Genomic DNA, 27,850 nt, shown 5'->3' with positions numbered 1-27,850 from the left:
AATAGGAACTGTACTTTGAGGATTTTCTTTCAAAACTGGTCATGGATTTGCCTCTTGGTTTACCTTCCCTTCCCTCTTCAAGGGCATACATTAACAAAGGACTATCAGTTTGGGACCAGGCCATTGAAACGGGAAAAGTTCCCTTGTCCCCCTCGCAGGGCGTGCAATGGGGGTGTGACTCGCTTCTTCAGTGCCCCCATGCTCAGACTTCTCGGGGAGCATACAAACGGGCAGGCTGTGGGGCTCCGATCCCACAGCAGTGTCTAGAGATGAACATTTACAGCTCCTGAAGCCCTAGTGGGCGTGTGTTACAGGATGCTCTTTTAGTTTTGCTATCTCTAGGCAGCTTGTGTTAACCAGCTCAATTAGACCCTCTACCTTGTCGCAAGGACAGAGGGCTTTCTGTATCCCAGGTTCTTGCCTTGGTGTACGGGAAGAATCGGATCACAAGTGGGCCTGGAGAATGAGTGCAAGGTTTTATTGAGTGGAAGTAGCTCTCAGCAGATGGGGGAGCCAGAAGGGAGATGGTTTTCCCCGGGAGTCTGGCGCACGCTCCTCCTACTACTCCAGCCAAACTCCACCTTATTTTGCTGGCCAGTGTCCTGCCTGCATGCTGGTGCCTGTCGTGCCTTCCTCTAGATGTCCAGCTGCCTGTGTATTTCTCCACTGAGGTGCTCTTCTCCAGGTCCAGCTGCTTCTGTCTCTGCCTTGCTAGGGTCTGGGGTTTTTACAGGCACAGAATGGGGGCGTGGCAGGCCTGGGTGGTCTTTTTTTTTTTTTTTTTTTTGAGACGGAGTCTCGCTCTGTCGCCCAGGCTGGAGTGCAGTGGCGCGATCTCGGCTCACTGCAAGCTCCGCCTCCCGGGTTCACGCCATTCTCCTGCCTCAGCCTCCCGAGTAGCTGGGACTACAGGCGCCCACAACCGCGCCCGGCTAATTTTTTGTATTTTTAGTAGAGACGGGGTTTCACCGTGGTCTCGATCTCCTGACCTTGTGATCCGCCCGCCTCGGCCTCCCAAAGCGCTGGGATTACAGGCGTGAGCCACCGCACCCGGCAAAAGGACTACTGCCTCCCCGTCGGGGAATCGAACCCCGGTCTCCCGCGTGACAGGCGGGGATACTCACCACTATACTAACGAGGACGACTTGGGTGGTTTTAAGAAATGCAACATTTGGGCAGGAAATGCCTGTCCTCACCTAGGTCCCTGGGGGTGGAGCCCTAGTCAGGGACCACGCCCTCCTCCCCCACAGCACTTCCCTTCCCTTCTTCTGTGTCATTTAAAGGGACCATGCTCTTCCCTTCCCAGCACTCCCCTTCCATATCACCATAACCACAGAAGAAAGAGAATTGACCGCCATAGAGCTCAAACCTTCAGATAATATTTTAGCATAAAAAGACTCTAGTGGTTCATAAATTTCTTCACTTTCTTCTTTCTCTAAGTGGACTGATTTTCAAACATACCTCTTCTTTTCTCATCTAAAGCATTGCCCCTAGCCCAAACAGTGGAACTCAAATTTGTCCCTGGAAAAAATGAGAATGGTAATATAAAATGTGAGCAATGGCTGGACGTGGTGGTTCATGCCTGCAATCCTAGCACTTTGGGAGGCTGAAGCGGTGGATCCCTTGAGCTCGAGTTCGAAACCAGCCTGGGCATCATGGTGAAACTCCACCTCTACAATAAATATGAAAATTGGGCCAACAGAGTGAGACCCTGTCTCAAGTAAATACATACATACAGTGTGGGCAACATGATCAGGAGTCAAAGAAAAGTGGACAATTTCAGTCATTGATTCGGCAAACATTTGTTGAATACTTAGTATGTACCAAACACGGCACTGACTCCCAAGTGTGTAGTTTCCCTCCAGGGACACATAAAACTCAAGTCCAGTCAGATGTGCCAGGACTGGTTTCTGTGTTTAAGTGTTCAGAGGGACTTTTTCAACCAAAGCAACTGGAAGACTTTTGCAGCGTGCACCACTTACATAGCTAAAGCACATCCTATAGTAGATTGTGAACCTTAAACAGACATTGTTTAACAGGTTTAAAGAAGCAGCAGGAAAACCGGAAAATCCCAGCGGGATATGTGTGTGTGTGTGTGTGTGTGTGTGTGTGTGTGTGTGTGTGTGTGTGTGTGTGTGTGTGTGTGTGTGTGTGTGTCTGGTTTGGGAAAGGGGTGGGGGAAGGTGATTAAATGCTAACTTTCATACCTTTTGGAAATAACTGGTGGTTGAATTTATGGCTTAATCAATAAGGGTTATTTTGGCTTTTTTGCCCTGTTCTGGGGTAAGGAAGACCTCAACCCTTACTCTGCATCTGGTCCTTAGCATAAAGTACTTACTCTGGGCCCTGCACAGTGGCTCACGCCTGTAATCCTAGTACTTTGGGAGGCTGAGGCAGGCAGATCATGAGGTCAGGAGTTCAAGACCAGCCTGGCCAACATGGCAAAACCCAGTCTCTACTAAAAATACAAAAAAATATCCGGGCATGGTGGTGCACGCCTGTAATCCCAGCTACTCCGGAGGCTAAGGCAGGAGAATCTCTTAAACCTGGGAGGCGGAGGTTGCAGTGAGCTGAGATTGCGCCACTGCACTCTAGCCTGGGTGACGGAGCAAGACTCCTTCTCGGAAGGAAAAAAACAAAGTACTTAATCTGTAGAAAAATGTATTGCCATATTAGAGGTGATGATTGTTGAAGTGTGTGGTGTGCATGTATTTGTCCATTCATTTAAAAACAATTTGGTGAATACATTCTCTGTGTAGCATCCTCAACTGCCCTAAAAGAGCTTTCAGAGAAGAAAAGAAATGCAGATGGTCCCAATTTAACCTTGGTTTGACTAAACAATTTTTCAACCTTTTTTTATTTTTTCTTTTTTGAGACGGAGTCTCGCTCTGCCGCCCAGGCTGGAGGTGCAGTGGCACGATCTCAGCTCACTGCAAGCTCCACCTCCCGGGTTCATGCCATTCTCCTGCCTCAGCCTCCCGAGTAGCTGGGACTACAGGTGCCCGCCACCACGCCCGGCTAATTCTTTGTATTTTTTTTTAGTAGACACGGGGTTTCACCGTGTTAACCAGGATGGTCTCGATCTCCTGACCTTGTGATCTGCCTGCCTCAGCCTCCCAAAGTGGATTTTTCAACTTTTATGATGGTGAAAGTGACATGCATTCAGAACCTTTCTAGATTTATGATAGTATTGCAGTTAAATCCATCATAAATTGAAAGTTTTTGACTTATGATATTTTCAATATGATGGGTTTATCCGAACATAACACCATCGTAAATGGAGCAGCATCTGTATATGTCAATGACTGTAACACAAAGAGGAAAGTGTTCGTGCTGCACTTTAGATAATATGCTATATGTTTTTGATGGTATAGTATTAATTCCATTAACTTGACTATAAATAGCTCAAGGCCATTTAGAAATACCACATGAATAGAGGGAAAGTCCACTTCATTTATTTTTCACAAAGACAAATTGGGATCTTATTGATCCCCTTTGTAGCAAATGATCAATCTAGAGAAACTGGGGGAATATTAAATAAATATCACTTTGGCATAAAAGGCTATGTCACATTAGAAGTGTATTTTTGTAGCATATTGATTTTTTGCATGCAGTTACTTAATTCTTAGAGCACCTTCTATGAAGGCTTATTATACCACAAAAGACATGTCTACACCAGCAGGCAAAATCACATGGTAGAGAAGCCTGGCTTTTGCAGTCAGATATGTTATTAGAATGCTTGCTCCTGCTTGGCCGGGTGTGGTGGCTCACGCCTGTAATCCCAGCACTTTGGGAAGCTGAAACGGGCGGATCACAAGGTCAGGAGATCAAGACCATTCTGGCTAACACTGTGAAACCCCGTCTCTACTAAAAATGCAAAAAAAAATTAGCTGGGCATGGTGTTGGGCGCCTGTAGTCCCAGCTACTCAGGAGGCTGAGGCAGGAGAATGGTGTGAACCCGGGAGATGGAGCTTGCACTGAGCTGAGATCATGCCACTGCACTCTAGCCTGGGCAACAGAGTCAGACTCCGTCTAAAAAAAAAAAAAAAAAGCTTGCTCCTGCTTTGTACTAGGTTCATGACCTCGGACAAAGTGTCAACTTTTCTGGGTGTCAGAGTCCTCATCTGAAAACAGAAATAGTACTACCTCTAGGGTTGTTGGATAATCAATAATAGCTAACTTTTTTAAAAAATTGACACATTGGCTGAGTATCATGGCTTACACCTGTAATCCCAGCAATTCAAGAGGTGGACTCTAGAGGATCACTTGATCCCAGGAGTTGGAGACCAGTCTGGGGAACATAGAGAGACCCCATCTCTACAAAAAGTTAAAAAGTTAGCTGGGGATGGTGGCATGCACCTGTCGTCCAAGCTACTTGGAGAGGCTGAGGTGGGAGGATTGCTTGAGGCCAGGAGGTTGAGGCTGTAGTGAGCTGAGATGGTGCCACTGTTTTTTGTTTGTTTGTTTGTTTTGATCAACTGTTTTTTTGGTGTTTTGTTTTGTTTTGTTTTTTGTTTTTTGAGATGAATTCTCGCTCTGTTGCCCAAGCTGGAGTGCAGTGGCATGATGTCGGCTCACTGCAACCTCTGCCTCTGGGGTTCAAGCAATTCTCCATGCCTCAGCCTCCCAAGTAGCTGGGACTACAGGTGTGCCCCACCATGCCCGGCTAATTTTAGTATTTTTAGTAAAGATGGGGTTTCACCATGTTGGCCAGGCTGGTCTCAAACTCCTGACCTCAGGTGATCCACCCACCTCAGCCTCCCAAAATGCTGGCATTACAGGCATGAGCCACTACACCCAACCTGTTGTCTCTTTTAAATGTTAAAAAATAAATACGGCTGGGCGCAGTGGCACGATTACACCTGTAATCCCAGCACTTTGGGAGGCCGAGGAGGGCAGATCACAAGGTAAGGAGAGTCCGTCTCAAAATAAATGAATAAATACATAAACAATGCTGTTATGAATCTTTGTGTACAAGTTTGTATGTGTAGTTGTATGTTTTCATTTTTCTTAAAAATATATGTTCCTAGTTGTCATATGCTAGTAATATGATAATTATGTTTAACTTTTTTTTTTTAAGAGACAGGGTCTTGCTCTGTCACCCAGACTGGAGTGCAAAGGTACAGTCATAGCTCCCTGCAGATTCCAACTCCTAGGCTCAGGCGAGTTTCCCACCTTGACCTCCCCAAGTGCTGGGATTACAGGCGTGAGCCACCATGCCTGGCTGGTTTAACTGTTTGAGGACATTATGTTTATTATGAAAATTTTCAAAAGTTGAAAGAATGGTACACAGTACCTGTATCTCTCCATTTAAAGTCAATAATTATTGACATTTTTCCAGATTCACATCCCCATTTCTCTCTCTGATTTCATTTTTTAGAGCCAGTACTCTTAACTACTAAATTACATTTGTCCCCAATTAAATGAGTGAACATAGGTAAAATAGTATAATGCTTGACCAATAATGGCTACTCAATAATATAAATTCCCTCCTCTCCTTTCCTCAATACTTAGAAATGTAGGATCTGGGGCTGCAAGCTCTACATCAAGATGAGAGAAGTGAAAACTAAATTAGATTCATTAACCTCACTGTCCACAGTGTTCCTGGACCAAGGTCAGTGGAACTAGGAAAGTGGCCATCCAAACTGTGATGATCCAGCAGTTCAATTGCTGGTTGATTTTACTAGGGTGAGATAATTAGGAAGGGCAAAATATATTTTATGAATAGTTAAATTAGCAGGGGAAAGAAAAAGGAGTCCAAACCATCACAACTGTTTTTTATTTCAAGGTGGCAGGAACTTCAGCTCACACATATACAAACACACCTTATTCTAAAGCAAAATTTAAAACCTCATGTACTAATGCAGACTTTTTCACATTCTTCCCACTGAGTGCCTGGACATAAGGAAGGAACTGTATAAGTGAACTGACCAGTGCTGAAGTTTTACCAAAACACCAACAGAAAGGGTCAGTTTCTTTCTGGACAGTGATATTGAGCAGGTGAAAAGTATGGCAGCTCATTCACTGATTTTTGAAAAGAACCATAACTTTAGATCCTTGGGGTCCCCAGAACAACTTTCACTGCCATGAAATCCACATGCTTACAAGAAGCTGTTGGGCTTACTGGAAATTTTATGAATTCCAAACTTGCCAATCCTAATTTTCAGGCATCATTAACTTCAGCAGCCACCTCTTTTTTTTTTTTTTTTTTTTTTTTTTTGAGACGGAGTCTCGCTCTGTCACCCAGGCTGGAGTGCAGTGGCGCCATCTCAGCTCACTGCTAGCTCCACCTCCCAGGTTCACGCCATTCTCCTGCCTCAGCTTCCCGAGTAGCTGGGACTACAGGCGCCTGCCACCACACCCAGCTAATTGTTTTTGTATTTTTAGTCGAGACGAGGTTTCGCCAGGTTAGCCAGGGTGGTCTCGATCTCCTGACCTCGTGATCTGCCCGCCTCAGCCTCCCAAAGTGCTGGAATTACAGGCGTGAGCCACCGCGCCCGGCTAGCAGCCACTTCTTATCCAGAGATATTCCTGTAGCGGAGTTTTTCTCCCCATTGCTGAGATCAATCTAGCGAGATTATGAATACTTTTGGTCTTGCAAACACCCAGTTCTGCTGCCTGAGTCCTACTAGATTCAGTCCAGAGATTCTGAACCCTGGCTGTGCATCGAGAGAGACCATTATCACTTCTAGCTAAATTAACAATTTCTTTTTTTTTTTTTTTTTTTTTTTTTTTGAGACGGAGTCTTGCTATGTCGCCCAGGCTGGAGTGCAGTGGCCGGATCTCGGCTCACTGCAAGCTCCGCCTCCCGGGTTTACGCCATTCTCCTGCCTCAGCCTCCCGAGTAGCTGGGACTACAGGCGCTCACCACCTCGCCCAGCTAGTTTTTTGTACTTTTTAGTAGAGACGGGGTTTCACCGTGTTAGCCAGGATGGTCTCGATCTCCTGACCTTGTGATCCGCCCGTCTCGGCCTCCCAAGGTGCTGGGATTACAGGCGTGAGCCACCGCGCCCGGCCCAAATTAACAATTTCTTAATATAATCTAATACCTAATCTGTATTCAGATTTTCCCAATTGTCTCCATAATGTCATTTTACAGCTTCTATGTTCAAACTAGAGTCCAACAAAGTCCACGCACTGTTTGTTTTTTATTCTTAAATCTCTTATAATCTAGAACAATCTTAAATACCCCCAGCCCCTCTACTTTTTCTTAATGCCATTGACTTGATGAAGAAACTAAGTCAGTTTGTCCTGTAGAATGTCCTACATTCTGGATTTGTCTGATGGTTTCCTTGTGATGACCTGCCCCTGTTCCTCTATTTCTTGTATTTCCTGTAAGCTGGTAGTTAGATCTAAACGGTTGCTTAGATTCAGGTTACACAATTTTGGTAAGAAATTTTATAGGTTATGCTGTATCCTTCTTACTGAATTACATCAGGTGCACAAAATATCTGGTTGCTCCACTGATAGTGAGGCCAAGATTGATCAGTGCAGTCAAATGGTCACAGTCTGATGTCTCCCATTACAAAGTTGTGTTTCCCTCTTTGACCAGTAAATTAATCTGTGGACTGCCCTTTGGTCCTTTTATTTACCACCACCATGTGCCATGCTTACAACCTGGAAGATAAAAGGGAAAACTAACTAAATAAATAATTTTCTTTTCTTTTCTGGTTTGAATCAGTAGATTGAAATCATACAATGTTTTCTGATTGACTGGAGTGAAATTAGAGTAATAGAATGAAATTTAGGAAATTCACAAATATTTGGAAATTAACTCCTACTTTTTTTTTTTTTAAGACGGCGTTTTGCTCTTGTTGACCAGGCTGGAGTGCAATGGCACAATCTCGGCTCACCACAACCTCTGCCTCCTGGATTCAAGAGATTCTCCTGCCTCAACCTCCCGAGTAGCTGGGACTACAAGCTCCCGCCACCACGCCCGGCTAATTTCTGTTAGTTTTAGTAGAAACCGAGTTTCACCATGTTGGCCAGGCTGGCCTCGAACTCCTGACCTCAGGTGATCCACCTGCCTCAGCCTCCCAAAGTGCTGGGATTACAGGCGTGAGCCTCCGCTCCTGGCCTAACTCCTACATTTCTAATTTTTAATTAAGCCAAGATTGAGGCCAGGCGCAGTGGCTCACACCTGTAATTCCAGCATTTTGGGAGGCCAAGGTGGGTGGATCACCTGAGGTCAGGAGTTCAGGACCAGCCTGACCAACATGATAAAACTCCATCTCTACTAAAAATACAAAAATTAGCTGGGTGTAGTGGCACATGCCTGTAGTCCTAGCTACTCAGGAGGCTGAGGCAGGAGAATCACTTGAACTTGGGAGGCAGAGGTTACAATGACCCAAGATTGCACCACTGCACTCTAGCCTGGGGGACAGAGCAAGACTCCATTTCAAAACAAACAGACAAATAAACAAGATTGTAAAAATTGGACAAGGCATGGTGGCTCACACTTGTAATCCCAGTACTTTGGGAAGGCTTGAGGCCAGGAGTTTGAGACCAGCCTGGCCAACATGGCAAAACCCTGTCTCTACTAAAAATTAGCCAGGCGTGTTAGCACATGCCTGTAATCCCAGCTACTTGAGAGGCTGAGGCATTAGAATCACTTGAACTCAGTAGGCAGAGGTTGCAGTAAGTGGAGATCGCACCACTGCACTCCCCCCTGGGCAACAGAGCAAGACTGTCTAAAAAATAAAATAAAATAAAATAAAAGATTTTCTAGCCCAGCTTTATGATTGGACTCTTTCCTCCAAACTTGCTTCTCCACCAGTATTCCTGATGCAGAGACTGGGTCTCTAGTCCTGCAAGCCAGAAACCAGGCAGCATCCTGCCACCTCCTTCTTCTTCACTCTCACCCTTCCTTAGCCAATTGATCACCAGTCCTCAAAATTTTATCCTCTAGCATATCAGACTTGTTCACTTTTTTTATCTCCCTGGTCCGGGCTGCTGTCATCTCTCACCAGGGTTATTACAGTTCTTATAGTCTTGCCCACCTCCTGCTTGTTCTCCACATTGTAGGCAGAGAAATCTTTGCCAAGCTCAGAGCTCATCCTGTGTACAATCCTTCAATTGCTTTGCATTTTAGCATAAAGATCAAGATCTTCAATGAGGTCTGCAGGGGCTAATCCAGAACTCCTGCCTCCCAGCTCCTATACCCTCTTGCTTTCTGTGCTACAGCTGCTATAGCAACACTGACTGTTCCTCAAATGCCTTGTGCTCTTTCCTGGCACAGGACCTTTGCACTCATTGCTCCCACTGCTGCCAATGCTCTTATGCAGCCTCTTTGCTCAGCTAGCTTCTACATTTCGCTCAGCTCTCAAACCCAGAATCATTTTCTCAGAGATATTGTCCTTAATCCCTCAGACCAGGACAGGTCTCTCCAGTGGTGTGTGCTGTCAGCATCATGTGTCTTCCCTTCTAATCACAGTATGGATTAAATTTTTTGTGATCAGTGGATTAATGCTTATCTCCTCCACTAGATTGCTCACCCACTGAAGGATGCGACTGTGCCTCTTTTGCTCACCACTCTCCTTGTGCCTAGCACTTCAGCTGGCATGTAGTAGGAGCGCTCTCTCTCTCTATATATATATATATGTAAATAAAATAATATATTATATATATAATTTAAATGTTATGTTAAATGTTAAGTTTAAAAAACATGATGAAGGGCCGGGTGTGATAGCTCATGCCTGTAAGCCCAGCACTTTGGGAGGCCAAAACAGGCAGATCACTTGAGGTCAGGAGTTCCAGACCAGCCTGGCCAAGATGGTGAAACCCTATCTCTACTAGAAATATAAAAAATAGCTGGGTGTGGTGGTGGGCACCTGTAATCCCAGCTACTCGGGAGGCTGAGGCAGGAGAATCACTTGAACCCAAGAGGTAGAGGTTGCAGTGAGCCAAGATCACGCCACTGCACTCCAGCCTGGGTGACAGAGTGAGACTCCATCTCAAATAAATAAATAAATAAATATTAATGTGGAGTAAAATTCTTATTTATATATCATTTCCACATATTTTTAAGAAGCAGGATTATTCAGTGTTGTCTTGTTTCCTGCTTTTGACTGAACATTATATGCAAAAATGTATATCATATATAGGCAAAAGATATATGTGCAGAGAAAAAGGTTGAACGACAATGTTACTGGTGATTGCTTTTGGTAGATAGGATTTCAGAGGAATTTTATTTCTTCTTCAGACTTTCCATATTTTCCAAATATTTTTACAATGAGCACATATGTTTTTATAATTAGGAGACAGCTATGATTAAGAACTTACACTTTGGTGTTAGCTAGATTTGAGTTCCAGTCTCAGCTCTACCTCAGCTGTGTATTAGCTGACTGACCTGGGCAAGTTACTTAACCTCCCCTAAGGCTCAGAAGAATACCTACCCACAAGGTTGTTGCAAGAAGCAAATGACATAATACATAAAAATCACTTAGCACAATTTCTGGCATATCATTAGTAGTAGCTCTTATTATAGGTTTTGATCTGATTAAAATAATGTTACTTTTAGGCAACTCTGGGCTCACTGCCTATGGGTTAGCCCTGCTCCACAAGGAGCAGTCAATCTAAAAAAAAAAAAATCAATCAAAATTAAAACAAATAAATAGGCCGGGTGCAGTGGCTCACACCTATAATCCCAGCACTTTGGGAAGCCAAGGTGGGTGGATCACTTGAGGTCAGGAGTTCGAGACCAGCCTGGCCAACATGGTGAAACCCCATCTCTACTGAAAATACAAAAATTAGCTGGGCGTTGTGGCGGGTGCCTGTAATCTCATTTACTTGGGAGGCTGAGGCCCGAGAATTGCTTGAACTCAGGAGGCGGAGATTGCAATGAGCCAAGATTGCGCCACTGCACTGCAGGCTGGGCCACAGAGCGAGATTCCATCTCAAAAAATAATAACAATAATAAACTAAATAAATAAATAAAACAAATACATAAATGTATTACTGCGGCCGGGCGCGGTGGCTCAAGCCTGTAATCCCAGCACTTTGGGAGGCCGAGACGGGCGGATCACGAGGTCAGGAGATCGAGACCATCCTGGCTAATATGGTGAAACCCCGTCTCTACTAAAAAAATACAAAAAACTAGCCGGGCGAGGTGGCAGGCGCCTGTAGTCCCAGTTACTCGGGAGGCTGAGGCGGGAGAATGGCGTGAACCCGGGAGGCGGAGCTTGCTGTGAGCTGAGATCCGGCCACTGCACTCCAGCCTGGGTGACAGAGCGAGACTCCATCTCAAAAAAAAAAAAAAAAAAAAAAAGTATTACTTTAAATTTTTAAAATAGCCTTTCTTTGAGAAAAAAAAAAAATGAAAATAAAGTTCGTATCTAGTTTCAATTACATTTTCACAAAGAAAAAATATCCAGAATGTTGAAATTACTGGACCTGAAGGACCAACTGTAAGAAGCAAGGTAATTGAAATTCAGGAAATTAATTCCTGAGTCACTTTCTAAAAATAAACCCAAACAACAACCACAATGAACACCTAGCATTACCAACCTAGAGAGAGGTGAGAAAGCAAACACTGAATGGATTCATACCCTGAAGTACAGCTGCAATAGCAGAGCCCCTGACAAATCTTCAATACGGTGATTGCGAGCAGCAAACAATGTAGCCAAACTGATTTGACTTGTGTCAAAAACACAGTGGGCAGCAGTGGGATCTGGACAACCCTCTAGTTGATGAACACAGGCTTAGAGGACTTCAGCTTCTCCATAGCAAACGGGCAAATTTGTTCTGAAACCCAGTTGATGACTTTGTAAATTATCTGGGATTGACATGTCGTGTTCCAGTTAGGACATGTGGAGTGAGACAGACCAGCTTTGTTACTGTATTTGTTAGGTTTTCTCTGGTGGAAAGATTCCACTGGAATCCCAGCTCCACCACTTACCAGCTTTGTGACTTTGGCTGAAAACCACTCCTGGGCTTCGTTTTCTCATTTGTAGATGGGGATGATAATTCCTCCCTCACCAGGAGGCTGTGCAGATGGAATGTGATAACATATGTGAGAGTCTAGACCAGAGCCTGACAACTGGCAGGACTGACATGTTACTCCCCACCTCCTAGGATGACCCAACCCAAGAGATACAGGCAACTGAACTGTGCCTGTACCTGAGCAGTTACGGCAGTGAGAGTCATGGCCAACTTCATCTGTGGGGCCTGTACCCTGCAAACAGGGTTCTGTGCAAGTGGTGGAGGCTTCAGAGAGGGGATAGAGGCAGCCTCTGCCTTCAGGAAGCAGCATCACTCACCAGCCCTTTCACCCACTAGACTGTTAATGGAGGTTTTAAATAGAAAATGATGTGATCTTCTTTCTTGAATGATTATACTGCTAAAGTTTCTAAATATAAACTTAAACTATGATACCCCCTACATACACACACACACAGTCCTTATGTCAGAGTGGTGACTGTCCACCTGTCACGGCTTTTTCACACTTTTTATTTTGAAAAATTTCAAAGATAGAAAAGCTGTAAGTAGTACAATGGACACCATATGTCACCAGATGTTCACTCAGATTTATGAATTAAATTTTACTGCATTTTCGTTCTATTTTTTAAAAATCGTTTGCTGAACCATTTAAGAGTTAACTATAGACACTGTGACACTTCATCCAAAAATACTTCGGCATGTATCTCCTAAGAATAAAAATATTCATCCTATGTAACTATAAAATAAGTATCTCACTCAGGAAATTTTACATTAATACAATAGTAGTATTGAAAACACAGTTCATATTCAGAATTTCCCAGTTATTCCAATAATACCCTTTGTAGGTTTTTAATATACAGGATCCAGAAGAAAAAAGGAAAAAAAAAATCACACATTTCATTTAATTGTCATGTCTTATCCAGTCGATCTCTGAAATTCAGCCCTTTCCTTTTTGGAGTTAGAGCTGTTGTTTTCCCATTAATTTTATCCACTTCAGTGGGTCTTATAACTAAATGCAAGCCCCAGTAATTTTACTTCTTCACTTTTGATCCATGTACTTAAAAAAAATGACTTGTATTGAATATAATCCCACCATTTCTCAGTTCTTAGCTTTAAACAATATTTGAATAGAATTGTAATGTTAACGGCATGCGCACAATGACAGATCTGGGCAGGGAAGGTGGGGGCATTCAGCTAAGGGCACATTCAACTCACAGTAATGACCGAATATTCAGGTGACAAACTGTGGTTGGAGATGAGGCCTGAATCAATCCCTAGGTAAGGTAAAGAAGGATCTACAAAGAGTGAGAGGAGAAGCCACAAAAGGGTAACTTTTCCCAGGGGAGAGAATATTTTGCGAGAACCCGTCTGAATGTTGGGAGACTTCCAGGCCAGAAGAGAAGCAGCAGGGTATGCTGGAGATCCAGAAAAACCAGGGGAGTGGGGTGTCCTCAGAGGCAAGGAAGGAATGGAGTGCACAGATAATGAGGACTAGACAATGAATTTCATCCCTGAGCTGCTTATGGTTTTTAATTCAAGATGTGAATAAGGTCAGGTGCCATGGCTCACGCCTGTAATCCCAACACTTTGGGAGGCTGAGGTGGGTGGATCACATGAGGTCAGGAGTTCAAGACCACCCTGGCCAACATGGTGAAACCCCATGGTATATGCCTGTAATCTCAGCTACTTGGGAGGCTCATGTAGGAGAATTGCTTGAACCCAGGAGATGGAGGTTGCAATGAGCCAGTGAGCCAAGATTGTGCCACTGCACTCCAGCCTGGGCAACAAGAGCGAAACTCTGACAAAAAAAAAAAAAAGAAAAAAAAAAAGATGTGAATTAATTCTCAAGACGAGGCCAGGAGAGGGGCATTGGGGCCCAGAGCTACGCCAGCTGGAGTCAGATCAGATAACCTTCTGGAGAGGCAGGGTGGAGGCCAGGCCAGAAGCTCCAAGCCCCAGACCCCAGATCTCCTGAGGCAAGACTCCTTTAGGTAAGCAAACAGGAGTAGGCACTGGGAACTGCGGAGAGGGAGAAACCCAAGCCTAATTGTCAGGAAGAGAAGTTGCCGAGGAGCACATGAAGGGACAAACTGGAGGACAAAAGCCAATTCGGTTGGGATGACCAGGGAACAAATGGAAAGAATCTGTGTCCTTGACAACACTGAACCACTGAGTTAACCAACTGCAAAGCTGCCCCACTGCTGTACTACTTCTTGTTGTGTAAAATAATAAATTTCTGTATTGTTTAAAAAAAAGGCAAACTAAATCAATAAATTAAGAAACTCCCTAAAAAGCACAGTTTTTAAAAAAAGTCTTAAGAGCCAAGAAAATGAAGTAAAAATATCAAATAGGTGAACATAATGTAGTTACAATAATTATAGCAAATCTACTCAACTTGTTGAGCAGATCTTAAACGTATAATTAGATTTAAATGTTTATAAAGAACAAGGCTGTCGCGGAATAATTTGATTTTTAAAAGATCAGATAAAACAGAAAGGCAGGCAAAAGGAAAATCTGGCTGGGCACAGTGGCTCACGTCTGTAATCCCAACACTTTGGGAAGCCAAGGCAGGCAGATCACCTGAGGTCAGGAGTTCGAGACCAGATTGACCAACATGGTAAAACCCTGTCTCTACTAAAAACACAAAAATTAGCCAGGCATGGTGGCAGGTGTCTGTACTACCAGCTACTTGGGAGGCTGACGCAGGAGAATCACTTGAACCTGGAGGTGGAGGTTGCAGTGAGCTGAGATCCTGCCACTGCACTCCAGCCTGGGCAACAGAGCAAGACTCTGTCTCAAAAAAAAGAGAGAAAATGTATATAACTCTCAGTTTCTTAAGACACACAAATATATACACACACACACACACACACACACACACACACGCACACCCACGGTCATGTGTTACTTAACCATGGAGAATACATTCCAAGTAAAGCGTTAGGCAATTTCATCACTGTGTGCGCATCATCAAGTGTACTTACCACAAACCTAGATGGTATGGCTACTACACACCTAGGCTATATGGTGCAGCTGATTCCTCCTAGGCCGCAAACCTGTGCACCATGTTACTGTACTAAATACTTTGGCAGTGGTCACACAATGGTATTTGCGTATCTAAACATATCTAAAAACAGAAAAAGTGCAGTAAAAATATGGTGTTATAATCTATTTATTTATTTATTTTTGAGATGGAGTCTCACTCTGCTGCCCAGGCTGGAGTGCAGTGGCATGATCTCCCCTCACTGCAACCTCCGCCTCCCAGGTTCAAGCGATTCTCCTGCCTCAACCTCCCGAGTAGCTGGGATTATAGGCGTGCGCCACCACACCAAGCTAATTTTTGTATTTTTAGTAGAGATGGGGTTTCACCATGTTGGCCAGGCTGGTCTCAAACTTCTAACCTCAGGTGATCCGCCCACCTCGGCCTCCCAAAGTGCTGGGATTACAGGCGTGAGGCACTGCGCCCGGCCTATGGTGTTATAATCTTATGGGACCACTGTTGTATATATGGTTTGTGGTTCATGGAAATGTTGTTATATGGTGCATGCCACTATATACACGCACACACACAAGCACACACACATGCACACACAGGTGCACACACTCACACACACATGCACATATAAGTATATAGCTCTATATATGTATATACACATATATGGGCATATGTGTGTATATATGTATGTGTATATGTATAGTATACACAATTTGCCCCATGAAGGAGGCACTGATGAATACGGAGGCATTCCTGATTATTCAGGTGGTGTGGGCAAGGGAAAGTAGAGTACTAACTGCTGATGATTGAAAAGAGGTTTGAGGTGCTCTTGCCAACTAACAAGATATTTTTTGCCCGAATAACTAGAATGAGTAGCGCATTCACAATACATGGTATTAATGTGGTTTGAAAGCAGTGTGAGTACGTCATAGCAGTGGGGGACGTGGCATGCAGTCTCTATTGTTTTGTGTCTCTGTGGTAAACTCTTCTCAGTAGATACTGAATAATCAGGGTGAGATTATTAACCCCTTCTTCATCTCTGTGAAATTAACCCCACAGCACTGCAGTTTACCAGTACAAACCTTACTGTAGAGTTGTTTACAGGATTGTGAATAAATTCATCAGGTTCTAATTTGCAAGTCAAACTCTACAATTTTCAATCTTTTTGCCTTGAATTTACTTTGAAAACAGTCTGTTCCCGAGTTATGATAAAGGAAGGGAGAAGTGTATTTTCACCCTCAAACTGATGGAATAACTGTTTAAATGAAACACCCATATTCCACTTAGAAACTGTAGCATTGACCACTTTCCTGTTCTTACACCTTCTAATTCTTAAGTGGGAGTTGTGGGGACTTTAACAGCTGCACATTTCCAACACAGTCCTCCCTAAATGGTGTCAAATGACTGGGAATGAAGTTTTGGTAACTCTGGATGATTTATGCAGCCACTTAGTCATCGTTGTTCCGTCAGGGGAAACAATGAGAGGCTTTTGTTTGTGTTTCTGTGTGTAGGGTGTGAGGGACAAAGAGAAGCAAATATTCATATAACGAAACTCTGGTCCTCTTTTTTTCCTCTCAACAGAGGTCTTTATCTTTAAATTACTATAAATATAACGTAAAAATAGAATATATACTCCTTTGTGGCTCTTTCTACATTGTTTTCATGTATTTGCCTAGAAAGCTGCTTTTTTTCCTTCTCTCTCTCTTTTTTTTTTTTTTTTTTTTTTTTGAGACAGAGTCTCGCTGTGTCGCCCAGGCTGGAGTGCAGTGGCCGGATCTCAGCTCACTGCAAGCTCTGCCTCCCGGGTTTTTACGCCATTCTCCTGCCTCAGCCTCCCGAGTAGCCGGGACTACAGGCGCCCGCCACCTCGCCCGGCTAGTTTTTTGTATTTTTTAGTAGAGACGGGGTTTCACCGTGTTAGCCAGGATGGTCTCGAACTCCTGACCTCGTGATCCGCCCGTCTCGGCCTCCCAAAGTGCTGGGATTACAGGCTTGAGCCACCGCGCCCGGCCTCTCTTTTTTTTTAATTAATTTTTTTTGAGACGGAGTCTCTCTTGCTCTGTTGCCCAGGCTGGAGTGTAGTGGTGTGATCTAGGCTCACTGCAACCTCCACCTCCTGGGTTCAAGAAATTCTCCTGCCTCAGCCTGCTGAGTAGCTGGGATTATAGTGCGCGCCACCATGCCCGACTAATTTTTGGATTTTTAATAGAGACGGGGTTTCCCCACGTTGATCAGGCTGGTCTTGAACTCCTGACCTTGTGATCCACCCGCCTCGGCCTTCCAAAGTGCTGGGATTATAGGCGTCGGCCACCGCACCTGGCCCCTTCTCTGTTTTTCAAAAAAAAAGTAATGCATGAGGCCGGGCGCGGTGGCTCAAGCCTGTAATCCCAGCACTTTGGGAGGCCGAGATGGGCGGATCACGAGGTCAGGAGATCGAGACCATCCTGGGTAACACAGTGAAACCCCGTCTCTACTAAAAATACAAAAACTTAGCCGGGCGAGGTGGCAGGCGCCTGTAGTCCCAGCTACTCGGGAGGCTGAGGCAGGAGAATGGCGTGAACCCGGGAGGCGGAGCTTGCGGTGAGCTGAGATCCGGCCACTGCACTCCAGCCTGGGTGACAGAGCAAGACTCCGTCTCAAAAAAAAAAAAAAAAAAAAAAAGTAATGCATGAATACATTCTAACCATAAAATAATCAAACATTATGGAAGTACGCAGAATAAAAAACCAGTCTCCCTTCATTGCCCTTACCCAACCTCCACCCCCACCATCCAGGCCCTACAAAAAAGATCCTTTTTTCAAGAAAATAAAACCTCCATTGCCCTGGTTTTGGGCAGTTTCATAAGAACAGAAGACATATTGCAAGTAACAGGAAAATTCTAAAATATGGAAAATCAGAAATCACTGCAAATGGACCCCACTGTGGAGCATACCCCAGGCAAGTGCCAGGGAAAATTGTGGCAGTGTTTGAATGCAGGTCGAGGTAGCTCTTCTGAAGAAAAGGCACGTGGAGCCAAAAATATCTGGGTTTGCTTCTTTCTGCCTCTGCCACTAGCTAGCCAAGTATCCTTGGGCAACTTTAGTTTCCCTAGCCATAAGGTAGACATGGTCACAGAGGCATGAAATGAGATTGTGTGTGCAAAACACCTGTCAAATGCCTGAATACTAGGTCTTCAGCAAATATTACTTTTCCTCTGACCTCAGAAGAACTTTGCTGCATGTAAGGCACCTAACAGTTTATTCCTGGTAAAGTTCTAGTTATTTCTGGATGTTTGTGGGGAAATGATAATCCTATTTTGTACACTGGTTATAAAAGGTGAAAAAGAGCATGGTTTGCTGTCCTGCCAGACTGCGCAGAGCATGTCAGTGTTTTGCAGGGTTAATTAAAGGCTGATGTGAAAATAGGTCTCCACTGCATTTGAGTTCAGGCAATGAATGTGGATTCAGACAAGAGTGTTGAGGATTAAGAAATCCTGGTGGCCGGGCGCGGTGGCTCACGCCTGTAATCCCTGCACTTTGGGAGGCCGAGGCGGGAGGATCACGAGGTCAGGAGATCTAGACCATCCTGGCTAACACAGTGAAACCTCGTCTCCACTAAAAATACAAAAAATTATCCGGGTGCAGTGGTGGGCACCTGAAGTCCCAGCTACTCGGGAGGCTGAGGCAGGAGAATGACGTGAACCCGGGAGGCGGAGCTTGCAGTGAGCTGAGATCGCGCCACTGCACTCCAGCCTGGGCAACAAAGTGAGACTCCGCCTCAAAAAAAAAAAAAAGAAAAGAAAAGAAATCCTGGTAGGCCAGATGTGGTGGCTCACGCCTGTAATCCCATGCTTTGGGAAGCCAAGGTGGGTGGATCGCTTGAGCTCAGGAGTTCAAAACCAGCCTGGGTAACATAGGGAAACCACTCCCCTGCCCAGTCTCTACATTTTAAAAAAATTAGCCAGGTGCGCTAGCGTGCACCTGTATTCCCAGCTACTCAGGAGGCTGAGGTGGGAGGATTACCTGGGGTTGCAGTGAGCTATTATTGTGCCACTGCACTCGAACCTGGGTAACAGAGCAAGGCCCTGTCTCAAAAATAAAAATTAATAAAAGAAATCCTGGCCAGGCACCGTGGCTCATACCTGTAATCCCAGCACTTTGGGAGGCCAAAGTGGGCAGACCACCTGAGGTCAGGAGTTCGAGACCAGCCTGGCTAATATGGTGAAACCCCGTCTCTACTAAAAATACAAAAAACTAGCCGGGCGTGGTGGCGGGCGCCTATAGTCCCAGCTACTCGGAGGCTGAGGCAGGAGAATGGCGTGAACCCAGGAGGCGGAGCTTGCAGTGAGCCGAGATTGTGCCACTGCACCCCAGCCTGGGCGACACAGCGAGACTCCGTCTCAAAAAAAAAAAAAAAAAAAAATCAGCTGGGTGTGGTGGCATGCGCTTGTAGTCCCAGCTATTCGGGAGGCTGAGGCAGGAGAAGCGGTTGACTTGGGAGGCAGAAGCTGCAGTGAGCCGAGATCACAGCACTGCACTCCAGCCTGGGCAACAGAGAAAACAGAAAGAAAGAAAGAAAGAAAGAAAGAAAGAAAGAAAGAAAGAAAGAAAGAAAGAAAGAAAGAAAGAAAGAAAGAAAGAAAGAAAGAAAGAAAGAAAGAAAGAAAGAAAGAAAGAAAGAAAGAAAGAAAGAAAGAAAGAAAGAAAGAAAGAAAGAAAGAAAGAAAGAAAGAAAGAAAGAAAGAAAGAAAGAAAAAGAAAGAAAGAGAGAGAGAGAGAGAGAGAGAGAGAGAGAGAGAGAGAGAGGAAAGAAAAGAAAGAAAGAAAAGAAAGAAAAGAAAAGAAAGAAAGAAAGAGAAAGAAAGAGAAAGAAAGAAAGAAAGAAAGAAAGAAAAGAAAGAAAAGAAAGAAAAGAAGGAAGGAAGGAAGGAAGGAAGGAAGGAAGGAAGGAAGGAAGGAAGGAAGGAAGGAAGGAAGGAAGGAAATCCTGATAATCATGGGTATATTATCTCCCAGAAACCTGTATCACTAGGTGACTCATTAAAAGAACAAATGTAATAATGGGGAACACTGATACAAGAACATCAGGCCGGGCGCGGTGGCTCAAGCCTGTAATCCCAGCACTTTGGGAGGCCGAGATGGGCGGATCACAAGGTCAGGAGATCGAGACCATCCTGGCTAACATGGTGAAACCCCGTCTCTACTAAAAATACAAAAAAACTAGCCGGGCGAGGTGGCGGGCGCTTGTAGTCCCAGCTACTCGGGAGGCTGAGGCAGGAGAATGGCGTAAACCCGGGAAGCGGAGCTTGCAGTGAGCTGAGATCCAGCCACTGCACTCCAGCCTGGGCGACAGAGCGAGACTCCGTCTCAAAAAAAAAAAAAAAAAAAGAACATCAGATTCTCATTATTATTTTAAATACGGAACATTTCACAAATGTGCATGTCAGCCTGGGCAGGGTCAGTGCTAATCTCTGTATTGTTCCAATTTTTAGTATACATGCTGTTAAAGTGAGCATGGATTATTGCTTTTAATAAACTATTTTCTTTTCTTTTTGTTTTTCTTTTTTTCTGAGGCAGAGTTTCACTCTGTCACCCAGGCTGGCATGCAGTGGCGCGATCTTGACTCACTGCAACCTCTGCCTCCTGGGCTCAAGTGATCTTCCAGCCTCACCCTCCTGAGTAGCTCGGACTACAGGCACAAGACACCATGCTTGGCTAATTTTTGTATATTTTTTTAGTAAGGACAGGGTTTTGCCGTGTTACCCAGGCTGGTTCCTAACTCCTGAACTCAAAGCAAATCTGCCTGCCTTGTCCTCCCAAAGTTCTGGGATTACAGATGTGAGCTACCATTAATAGACTATTGTCTGGAGCAGTTCTAGGTTCATAGCAATATTAAGTTGAAAGTACAGAGATGGCCAGGTGCGGTGGCTCATGCCTCGGCTGGTAGATCACTTAAGGTCAGGAGTTCGAGACCAGTCTGGCCAACACAGTGAAACCCCATCTCTACTAAAAATACAAAAATTAGCCAGCTGTGGTGGTTCACGCCTGTAATCCCAGCTACTCAGGAGGCTGAAGCAGGAGAATCACTTGAACCCAGGAAGTGGAGGTTGCAGTGAGCTGAGATTGTGCCATTGCACCCCAGCCTGGACAACAAAGTGAGACCCTGTCACACACACACACACAAAGAAGTACAGAGATAACCCATATACTCCTTTCCTAGACATACATGCATAGCCCTCCCCACTAGCAACATCCTGCACCAAAGCAGTACCTTTGTTACAATTGATGAACCTATATTGACACGTCATTATCATAAACTATGAAAGTTCATACTTTACATTAGGATTTAGGCCAGGTACAGTGGTTCATGCCTGTAATTCCAGCACTTTGGTAGGCGGATGGGGGTGGATCACCTGAGGTCAGGAGTTTGAGACCAGCCTGGCCAACATGGTGAAACCCTGTCTCTACTAAAATAAATAAATAAATAAATAAATTAGCCCATTGTGGTGGCAGGTGCCTGTAATCCCAAGTACTTGGGAGACTAAGAGGTAATAGGTATGTGGTCCTATCTCAATGTTGTTTTAACTTGCGTATCACTAGGAGAATCACTTGAACCTGGGAGGTGGAGGTTGCAATGAGCCGAGATCGCACCACTGTACTCCAGCCTGGGTGACAGAGCAAGACTCTGTCTCAAAAAAAAAAAAAAAAAATTAACTCTTAGTTTTGTACATTCTATAGGTTTTAACAAATGTATAATGACATGTATTCATGTATTCATCATCATAGTATCATACAGTGTAGTTTCACTGCCCTAAAACTCTCTAGGCTCTGACTATTCATCCCTTATTTTTCCCCAACCCCTGTATGTCTGGTTTTTCCTTTTGTCTTTTTAATTTTTTAAAAAATTTTTATTTATTTTTAGTATTGAAACATTTTCGGCCGGGCGCAGTGGCTCACGCCTATAATCACAACACTTTGGGAGGCTGGGATGGGTGGATCACCTGAGGTCAGGGGTTCAAGACCAGCCTGACCAACATGGTGAAACACTGTCTCTACTAAGAATACAAAATTAGAAACATTAGCCAGGCATGGTCTCGGGCACCTGTAATCCCAGCTACTTGGGAGTCTGAGGCAAGAGAATCCCTTGAACCCGGGAGGCGGAGGTTGCAGTGAGCCGAGACCGTGCCATTGCACTCCAGCCTGGGCAACAAGAGTGAAACTCCATCTGAAAAAAAAAAAAAATTTTTTTTTTCTTTCTTTCTTTCTTTTGTTTTTTTTAGAGACAGTCTCACTAGGTTGCTGATCTCAAACTCCTGGGCCTAAGTGATCCTCCTGCCTCAGCCTACCAAGTAGCTGGGACTATAGGCACACACTACTATGCCTGGCCGCCTTTTCTAGAATGTCATATAATTGGAAACATACAATAGGTAGCCTTTTCAGATTGGCTTCTTTCACTTAGTAATATGTATTTAAGTTGCCTCCATGTCTTTTCATGGCTTGATAACTCATTTATTTTCAGCGCTGAATAGTAAGTATTCCATTATCTGGATGTACCACAGTTTATCCATTCACCTACTGAGGACGTTTTCATATTGCTTCCATGTTTTGATCATTATGGACAAAGCTGCTATAAACATTGATGTGCAGGTTTTTGTGGGGACGTAAGTGTTCAACTTATTTGGTAAATACCTACAAATACAATTGCTGTATCTTGTGGTAAGATGTTTAGTTTTGTAAGAAACAGCCAAACTGTTTTCCAAAGGGGCTGTATCATTTGGCATTCCCAACATCAATGAATGAGAGTTCCTGTTGTTCCACATCCTCACCAGCATTTGGTGTTGTCAGTGTTGTGAATTTTTGTCATTCTAATAGGTATATGGTCCTATCTCATTGTTGTTTTAATTTGCATATCCCTAGTGACATATGAAAATCTTTTCATATGCTTATTTGCCATCTGTATATTTTCTTTGGTGAGTTTGTTCTGATCTTTTGCCCATTATTTAATCAGGTTATTTTTCTTATTCTTGTGTTTTAAGAGGTCTTTATATATTTTTCAATAACAGTCATTTATTAGATAAGTCTTTTGCAAATATTTTTCCCAGTCTGTGGCTCATCTTCTTATTCTCTTGAAATTATTTTAAAATTATTTGTAAATGTTGATTAACATGGCTATTTGGGAGTTCAGAAGCCTCAGTTTTCATTACCAAGAAAATGTTCTACAGTCATTCAACAGGCGAGCTCATAATAAGCTGAAAGTATCGGCCAGGCAGGGTGGCTCACACCTGTTAATCCCCGCACTTTGGGAGGCAGAGGCGGGTGGATCACTTGAGGTCAGGAGTCCGAAACCAGCCTGGCCAACATGGAGAAACCCTGTCTCTACTAAGAATACAAAAATTAGCTGGGCGTGGGGGCGGGCGCCGGTAATGCCAGCTGCTCGGGTGGCTGAGGCAGGAGAATTGCTTGAACCTGGGAGGCGGAGATGGCACTCCAGCCTGGGCGACAGAGCGAGACTCAGTCTAATAATAATAATAATAATAATAATAATAATAATAATAATAATAATAATAGTAATAGTAATAGTAATAATAAACTGAAAGTACCTTTCTGGAGATAAAGATTCAGGCACTGACCCCCGACTTCTGGAGGGATCAACTTGCATTTTCTGCAGTCTATAAAGCCTAGAGTGCCCTCTGCTGGTTACCTTCTGAAAACCAGGCAGTCGATGATTTCAACTTACTTATTTTTGAAATAACATCATAAATAATAACCCTTAATCTCCTGTGATTTCTTTCTCAAGTGACCTTCTGAAGGCTTATCTCAAAGAGAGAAAAATGACTATTCTTTTTTGTTTGTTTGTTTGTTTGTTTTTGTTTTGAGACAGAGTCTCGCTCTGTCGCCCAGACTGGAGTGCAGTGGCGCGATCTCGGCTCACTGCAAGCTCCACCTCCCAGGTTCACGCCATTCTCCTGCCTCAGCCTCCCGAGTAGCTGGGACTACAGGCGCCCGCCACCACGCCCGGCTAATTTTTTTATTTTATTTATTTATTTGTATTTTAGTAGAGACGGGGTTTCACCGTGTTAGCCAGGATGGTCTCAATCTCATGACCTCGTGATCTGCCTGTCTCGGCCTCCCAAAGTGCTGGGATTACAGGCGTGAGCCACCGCGCCCGGCCGAAACATCACTATTCTTTAGTTACAACTTGATTCCTTAGTCAGAAGTGTGTCTTATTCCACCCTACCAGCCTGTGGAAAAAGAAAAAGAAAAAAAAGTGTGTCTGTTACATCTGCAGCATGTGTAGAATTTTTTTAAGTGTGTCTAAGATACATTTTATCTTATTTTATTTTATTTACTTTTTAGAGACAGAGACTTGCTTTGTTGCCCAGGATGGTGTGCAGTGGTGCAATCATAGCTCACTACAGCCTCCATCTCCTGGACTAAAGGTATCCTCCCACCTAACCCTCCCAAAATCCTAGGAATACAGGTGTGAGCCACTGTGCCTGGCCAGATACCATTTGAAATGTGATAAATATGTCTGTTGGTTCCCAAAATCTAAAGTAATTAGCATTTTAGAAGAATAAATTAAAGTAGCTCAGCCCAGGTATGGTGGCTCACACCTGTAATCCCAGTGCTTTGGAAGGCAGAGGTAGGAGGATCGCTTGAGCCCAGGAGTCCAAGACCAGTCTGGGCAACATAGTGATACCTCATGTCTACTAAAAATTTAAAAATTAACCGGTTTGGCTCTGTGTCCCCACCCAAATCTCATCCCTTTGTGTAATCTCCATGTGTCGAGGAAGGGAGGTGATTGGATCAAAGGGGCGGTTTCCCCCATGCTCTTCTTGTGATAATGAGTTCTCAAGAGATCTGATGATTTTCTAAGTGTTTGGAAGTTCCTTTTCCTTCTCTCTCCTGCCACATTATGAAGAAGGTACCTTATTTCCCCATTCGCCTTCTGCCATGCTTGTAAGTTTCTTGAGGCTTCCCCAGCCATGCAGAACTCTGAGTAAATTAAACTTCTTTCCTTTATAAATTACCCAGCCTTGGGTACTATCTTTATAGCAGTGTGAAAACAGACTAGTACATACACACATTAGCCAGGCACAGTGGCTTGCCCCTGTAATCTCAGCTACTTGGGAGGCCAAGGCAGGAGGATTGCTTGAAGCTAGTTCAAGGTCAGCCTGGGCAATATAGCAAGACCCCCATCTCTAAAAAATTAAACACACACACACACACACACACACACACACAAATGTCCCACATTTGTGTGTCCCATCATGGGACATGGGAATGAGTGATGTGACTCATTCAAGAAATTTTTGTTTTGTTTTGTTTTCGGGTTTTTTTAATTGCTTATTTTATTTATTATTATTATTTTTTGACAGGGTCTCACTCCTGTCGCCCAGGCTGGAGTGCAGTGGTGCAATTATGGCTCACTGCAACCTTGACTTCCTGGGCTCAGGTGATTCTGCCACGTCTGCCTCTCACGTAGCTGGAAACACAGGTGCACACAACTACCCTTGGCTAATTTTTAATTTTTTGTAGAGATGGAGTCTTGTTATGTTGCCAGGGCTGGTCTCGACCTCCTGGGCTCCAGTGATCCTCCTGCCATGGCCTCCCAAAGTGCTGGGATTACAGATGTGAGACACTGCAACCAGCCATAGACCTGCATTTAGAAACAACTCTACCAGGCCGGGCGTGGTGGCTCACGCTTGTAATCCCAGCACTTTGGGAGGCCGAGGCAGGTGGATCACCTGAGGTCGGGAGTTCAAGACCAGCCTGACCAACATGGAGAAACCCCATCTCTACTAAAAGTACAAAATTAGCCGGGGTGGTGGCACATGCCTGTAATCCCAGCTACTTGGGAGGCTGAGGCAGGAGAATCGCTTGAACCCGGGAGGCGGAGGTTGCGGTGAGCCGAGATCGCGCCATTGCACTCCAGCCTGGGCAAAAAGAGCGAAACTCTGTCTCAAAAAAAAAAAAAAAAAAAGAAACAACTCTACCTGAGGCCAGGCATGATGGCTCACGCCTGTAATCCCAGCACTCTGGGAGGATGAGGCGAGAGGATCACTTGAGGTTGGGAGTTGAAGACCAGCCTGGCCAGCATGGTAAAACTCTGTTTCTACTGAAAACACAAAAATTAGCTGGGCGTGGTTGTTCATACCTGTAGTCCCAGCTACTCAGGAGGCTGAGGCAGGAGAATTGCTTGAACCCAGGAGGCAGAGAATGCAGTGAGCCAAGATCAAACCACTGTACTCCAGCCTGAGTGACAGAGCAAGACTCCCATCTCAAAAAAAAAAAAAAGTATATATATATATATAAGTATATATATATGGCCGGGCGCGGTGGCTCATGCCTGTAATCCTAGCACTTTGGGAGGCCAAGGTGGGCGGATCATGAGATCAGGAGATCGAGACCATCCCGGCTAACACGGTGAAACCCCGTCTCTACTCAAAAATACAAAAACCTAGCCGGGCGAGGTGGTGGGCACCTGTAGTCCCAGCTACTCGGGAGGCTGAGGCAGGAGAATGGCGTAAACCCGGGAGGTGGAGCTTGCAGTGAGCTGAGATCCAGCCACTGCACTCCAGCCTGGGTGACAGAGCGAGACTCCGTCTCAAAAAAAATACAAAAAAATACAAAAAAATTAGCCGGGCGTGGTGGCGGGCGCCTGTAGTCCCAGCTGCTGGGGAGGCTGAGGCAGTAGAATGGCGTGAACCCGGGAAGCAGAACTTGCAGTGTGCCGAGATCGTGCCACTACACTCCAGCCTGGGTGACAGAGCGAGACTCCATCTCAAAAAAAAAAAAAAGTATCTATATATAAAAATATATGTATATGTATATATAACATTGGCAACATTGACTGATTTTACTTATTTATTTATTTCTTTATTATATATTTTTTCATACAGAGACAGGATCTTGCTATGTCACCCAGGCTGATCTTGGTTCTGGCCTAAAGTTATCCTCCTGCCTTGGCCTCCCAAAGTGCTAGGGATTACAGGTGTGAGCCACTGCTCCAGCTCATAATCTGATTCTAAAGAGACAATTGATTTACTAAACTGAAATTTATTTTTTAATTAATTAAAAAAAATTTTTTTTTAAGGCAGATGGAGTTTTGCTCTTTTGCTCAGGCTGGAGTGTGGTGGCATGATCTCAGCTCACTGCAACCTCCACCTCCTGGTTCAAGTGATTCTCTTGCCTCAGCCTCCCGAGTAGCTGGGATTACAGGCACCCACTACCACACTCGCCTAATTTTTTTTTTTTTTTTTTTTTGAGACGGAGTCTGGCTCTGTCACCCAGGCTGGAGTGCAGTGGCGCGATCTCGGCTCACTGCAAGCTCCGCCTCCCGGGTTTACGCCATTCTCCTGTCTCAGCCTCCCGAGTAGCTGGGACTACAGGCGCCCGCCACCTCGCCCGGCTAGTTTTTTGTATTTTTTAGTAGAGACGGGGTTTCACCGTGTTAGCCAGGATGGTCTCGATCTCCTGACCTCGTGATCCGCCCGTCTCGGCCTCCCAAAGTGCTGGGATTACAGGCTTGAGCCACTGCGCCCGGCCGCCTAATTTTTTTGTATTTTTAGTAGAGATGGGGTTTCGCCATGTTGACTAGGCTGGTCTTGAACTCCAGACCTCAGGTGATCCGCCTGCCTTGGCCTCCCAAAGTGCTGGGATTACAAAAGTAAGCCAAATAAATCTTCACAGAGTTAAAGAGAAACAACACAATGCAACAAAGAGAGGAAGGGGGTTTGAAACTGGGAGATTTCAGTTTGAATTCCAGATCAGAAGTTTACCCCAGGGCCTCATTTTTCTCATCTCTAAAATGAAGGTTTTGATTTTTAAATTTTTTATTTTATTTATTTTTTTGAGACAGAGTCTTGCTCTGTTGCCCAGGCTGGAGTGCAGTGGCTCAATGTCATTTCTATTTTAAAGACTACTGTGCAGTTATTTA

At 44.5% G+C, this 27,850-nt stretch overlaps 2 non-coding genes across 2 annotated transcripts; both read right to left on the bottom strand.

Moving 5' to 3' along the window:
- Positions 1–1,069: 1,069 nt before the first annotated feature.
- Positions 1,070–1,141, bottom strand: TRNAD-GUC (transfer RNA aspartic acid (anticodon GUC)). The gene has a single exon. It is a non-coding gene; the product is annotated as a tRNA-Asp (tRNA).
- Positions 1,142–20,322: 19,181 nt separating this feature from the next.
- On the bottom strand, positions 20,323–20,426 carry LOC123574789 (U6 spliceosomal RNA). The gene has a single exon (XR_006699979.2). It is a non-coding gene; the product is annotated as a U6 spliceosomal RNA (small nuclear RNA).
- Positions 20,427–27,850: the final 7,424 nt, after the last annotated feature.

Source organism: Macaca fascicularis, chromosome 7 (genome assembly GCF_037993035.2).
Source record: "Macaca fascicularis isolate 582-1 chromosome 7, T2T-MFA8v1.1".
NCBI classification, from domain to species: domain Eukaryota; kingdom Metazoa; phylum Chordata; class Mammalia; order Primates; family Cercopithecidae; genus Macaca; species Macaca fascicularis.
This window is presented reverse-complemented; position numbering and strand designations above follow the sequence as displayed.